This window comes from Triticum aestivum, chromosome 7B, assembly GCF_018294505.1.
Source record: "Triticum aestivum cultivar Chinese Spring chromosome 7B, IWGSC CS RefSeq v2.1, whole genome shotgun sequence".
NCBI lineage: Eukaryota > Viridiplantae > Streptophyta > Magnoliopsida > Poales > Poaceae > Triticum > Triticum aestivum.
This window is the reverse complement of record NC_057813.1, coordinates 636,252,946-636,257,691: the sequence shown is the minus strand read 5'-3', so window position 1 is coordinate 636,257,691 and position 4,746 is coordinate 636,252,946. Positions and strand designations below refer to the sequence as shown.

The 4,746-nt window shown below is 52.5% G+C and overlaps 1 long non-coding RNA gene across 1 annotated transcript; it reads right to left on the bottom strand.

The window, feature by feature from the left end:
- Positions 1 to 1,213: 1,213 nt before the first annotated feature.
- Positions 1,214 to 4,496, bottom strand: LOC123159148 (uncharacterized). The gene is made up of 2 exons (XR_006479551.1): positions 2,681 to 4,496; positions 1,214 to 2,590 (listed from the first exon to the last, which is right to left on the bottom strand). It is a non-coding gene; the product is annotated as an uncharacterized lncRNA (long non-coding RNA).
- Positions 4,497 to 4,746: the final 250 nt, after the last annotated feature.

Below are 4,746 nucleotides of genomic sequence, written 5' to 3'. Positions count from 1 at the left end.
GTTGATGCCTTCCCACCCACCCAGGTTCAAGGCATGGTATTTGCAATTTGGGTTTGTTGCACCAATTATACTGTAGGGGGTTCCCTTACAGTCTTTCTATAAAAAAAGCAGCAGCACATCAGCGTCCATTTCCCGTCGTTGGAATTAGCGCCGCCGGGTCGCTGTCATGGGAATCAGCGCCGTCAGGGGTCAGGCGGCTGTCGCCCGTGCAGCTGCGGTGGCGGCCAGGCCCGCGCCTCACCTTCCGTGCAGCTGCTATTGTCGGTCTGCCAGTGACAGCGGCAGCAAAGGCCGCCTCCTGTCGTGGCAGCATGGCCCACCAGGCCTGGCCCATTCCGTCGCCGCTCGGGGCACTTTACAGAACACGTTATACCCCGCGTGGCTGCCTACTGTGGTGGCGACAGGGCCTGCCGCCTCCTGGCGTGGCGGCAGGAACCATGTGTCGCCTGCCACACCTGCCGCCACCGCTGAGGGGGTCTTTCTTGTCAAATTGATCCAAAGATAGTGCTTTTTGTCAATTCATCTTGGCAGGGGTCTTTTTGGACAAAAAAAATCAAGAAATCCATCGGAACTCACTCCTGCTACGGAGATCAACATTTCAATCGACCGTGCAGTGAGTTGTGACAGAGCATCGTCCTTGAAATGGCCCACGCCACCGGGCTCGCCCTCGTCGTGATCATGGCCTCGGTCATCATGCCGGCACTGGCACCACCTTTCGCGCACGGCTTCCGGACGAAGGTGCGCTGTTTTCCAAGGCCAAGGGCGTCGGCTCCGACAGGGATGCAAGCGCCGACGCTTCGACGCGTGCGTGGTGTCCGAGGCGCGGTCCCGGCCGGCACGCCGTGCAGCTTGAAGCCTGGGCTGATTGATGTCCCGGTCTAGGTGGTCGGGGCGGAGGACGAGTCGAGCCCATCTCCATCGCCGTGAGGACGAGGAGAGCATCGTCCACCGAGCGATCGATGCAGGTGGAGTGTGATGGCGTGATGCAATAAAACAGTTTGGATGTGCACGCGTGTGGTGCGAACTAACATCATCGCACGCCAAAAAAGGCCTTACATCATTGAAATAGTCAGTTTTTCCGCATAGTTGAGCACTGGCTCCAACGGCCGCTGCAAAATATAGCATGCGGGAGCCGCCCCAGAAGGCGCTTCAAAGAAACAGCGTGCGTCCAGCACAAACAACACTTGACACTTCAAACAAAACCAAGAAGGTCAAACACATAAAAAATAATCAACAATAAATAGTTCAATTTTATTACAACTCAAACAAATAGTTTATCTTTCAAAACAACAAATAGTTCAACAATACAACATCAAACATACAAATCACTCGTTTTTTCGTTCATTCCATGCCCACCACTCCTTGATTAGATCCTTTTGAAGATCATCATGCATTTCGGCACGTCGAATGTCATGATAGGAGGCAGCAAATCGGGCCACCCTCGCAGCCCTCCGCTGCACTCGCTCGGGATGTCTCAAGAGCTCATACTTAGAGTAGTCTAAATCTTGACCACACTCGTTCTCGATGATCATATTATGCATGATCACACAAGCGTGCATGATGTAACAAGGGATCTTTTGATCCCAAAATCTAGCCGGTCCTCTCATAATAGCAAATTGGGCTTGCAAAATCACAAAAGCTCTCTCCACATCCTTTCTAGCCGCCGCCTGAGCATTGTGGAAATCTAGATTTTTCTTACCTTCCGGTTTTTTAATGGCTTCACAAATGTTTGGCACTTTGGGTAGATGCAATCCGCAAAATAGTAGCCATAGTTGTATGTATGGCCATTTGCTACAAACTGCACCGGTGACAGTTCACCATTTGCAATCTTATTCATGAGTGGTGACCGATTAACAACGTTGATGTCATTCAAAGATCCAGGCATTTCAAAAAAAGCACGTCAAATCCAAGTCTCTTGATGGGCCACCGCTTCAAGGATTATAATGGAACCCTTTTTCTGACCGTGGAATTGTTCATACCATGCCTAAGGACAGTTCTTTCAATTTCAATGCATGCAATCTATTAAGCCAAGCATACCTGTGAATTCGCGAGCTTTGTTCATCACCAAAAGCCTTGTGGCGTCTTCAGCATTGCGAGATCTCAAATACTCCGGACCAAACACTTGCAGAATTCCGACTTCGAAGTGCTTGACACACAATGATGACTTGACTCTCACCCATGGCCGAGTGGTCATCAACTAGATCGGCCGGAAATACCGTATGCCAACATATGCAAAGCGGCTGTCACCTTTTGAAAGGTGCTATGCCCAAGTTCTCCGGCGCATTCCTCCTTTGGTGAAAAAACCAATCATGGCTCGCCAGTTTCTCTGCAATGCGCCTGAACAACTCGATGCTCATCCTAAAATGGCGCGGAGGAAGTACGACTAGGGGTATGTGGGATTCTCCATAAAATATTGCCTCATCAATCTGTTGTCGACATCGATCATATCCCTCCAAATTTTCCGCCGACCCATAACTGAACCACCGTGCTTCGGCTTTATATTGATGTGCATAGTTAGGACCATTGCAAGGTCTTCCTCCTCCTCTTCAATATCAAATTCTTCTTCGGAAGAATCATATGACACACTCGTCTACAATATTGAATTTAAACTAGTCTATAAAAACTACAAACAATATGCACCAAATTCATGTAAATAATGTGGAGTTGAAGCAATACATACCTTGCAAGCGTTTTTGTTGAACACCTTGTGGGCGCCGAGCGGCACTATGCGGCCGGGCGCTGTTCGTCGGAGGAAGGACGCGCGGGAGGGGCGGCGACGACTAGAGGTAGGTGGAGGAAGCAGCGGCGACGTGGGGATAGGCTGAAGATGCCGTTTCACTTCATGCGCTGAACCATTTATGCCGCGTGCGTGTTTTTTGCGCCTCCGCTAGAGCGCCCGAAACGGATGCATGCGCGCATATGTTGGAGATGTTGGCGCCGCCTCCTCGCAGCGCCGCTCTTCTTCTTCTACCTCGAGCTGCCTCGCACAACTCTCTCTTCTCTCTTCTATGGTTTCTCTCAAGAACACCTGAACGCACACTACACACACACACGCACCAAGGAACAGACCATCCGCTAGCTTTGCCGAGAGGCTCCGTCCTTGGTGAATACAGTGGCTACATGTTTCTGCTCTAGCCCTCACGGCCTCATCTTTCTCATTCATTTGTTGTGCTTAAATAGCCAGTACAGGATAACAACTTGAGCACCATACGGGCCACTAACTCCCACGTACTCCACTCCTGGAATCACTCCAGCGTTGCACACGACTCGGTAACCACTTGTGACCAGGCCAACTACATGCATGCATCAACTACTAGCAACGATACTCTCGGCTAGGACTAAACGAACTCACGCATGAACAGCTAGTCCAACAAACAGAACGACCGGCCGGTTCACCCGACCCAATTTGATGCAGTCCATCACGGCTCCAGCCTCTGATACGTCTTGCCGCTTCTCACGCAGCACCATCGGCATCTCGCCGTGCTCACCGCCTCACACGGCATCCTGGCCTCTCACCTCCTTGGCGCGCTCACCTGAAGCCTTCGTCGGACGAACACCATACTAGACTAGACTACATGCAAAACTCAAACATGCTAATACAAATATCAAGATTAGCTCTAACATTCACCCTTCTAATCTTGATATCACAATCATCATACGGATCACCCGCAGCCACTTGTCGACGCCGTCGCAGCGCCACAGCCGGCCGCCACCGACGCCGTCGCAGCGCCGGTCACCATGGATCATCTTATCATGGATGACGTCCTCGCGACGCCGATCACCACACAATCATCATGTTGCGGCATCGCACCGCAACTAACCATCAACGCCATCGTGCTGCCAATAGCGCCCACCTTGCGCCGTCTTGCCGTGGACGACGCTGTCGTGGCGCCGAGTACCACGACCTCTTGCCGCATGCAGCGGCCATGTCTTCACGTGGACGACGCCTTCGCGGCGCCGATCGCCACGCCGTCTTCTCCTCATAACGGCCTCGTGCCGTCGTACCTCCCATCGGCGTCACACCGTCGTCTTGTGGCAGCTTCGCACCGCCATCATCTAGCGGCATCACACCGCAACCGGCCACCGGCAGCATCGCGCCGCCGACGGCCACCCACCTCGTGCCGACGTCCTCCACCTCACATGGAGTCCGCCGCGTCGTCGTCGCCGCCATCGCTTCCGCGGATCGACAAGGCTCTAATGCCAATCGTTGGCGCCGCCTCCTCGCAGCGCCGCTCTTCTTCTTCTACCTCGAGCTGCCTCGCACAACTCTCTCTTCTCTCTTCTATGGTTTCTCTCAAGAACACCTGAACGCACATTACACACACACACATGCACCAAGGAACAGACCATCCGCTAGCTTTGCCGAGAGGCTCCGTCCTTGGTGAATACAGTGGCTACATGTTTCTGCTCTAGCCCTCACGGCCTCATCTTTCTCATTCATTTGTTGTGCTTAAATAGCCAGTACAGGATAACAACTTGAGCACCATACGGGCCACTAACTCCCACGTACTCCACTCCTCGAATCACTCCAGCGTTGCACACGACCTCGGTAACCACTTGTGACCAGGCCAACTACATGCATGCATCAACTACTAGCAACGATACTCTCGGCTAGGACTAAACGAACTCACGCATGAACAGCTAGTCCAACAAACAGAACGACCGGCCGGTTCACCCGACCCAATTTGATGCAGTCCATCACGGCTCCAGCCTCTGATACGTCTTGCCGCTTCTCATGCAGCACCA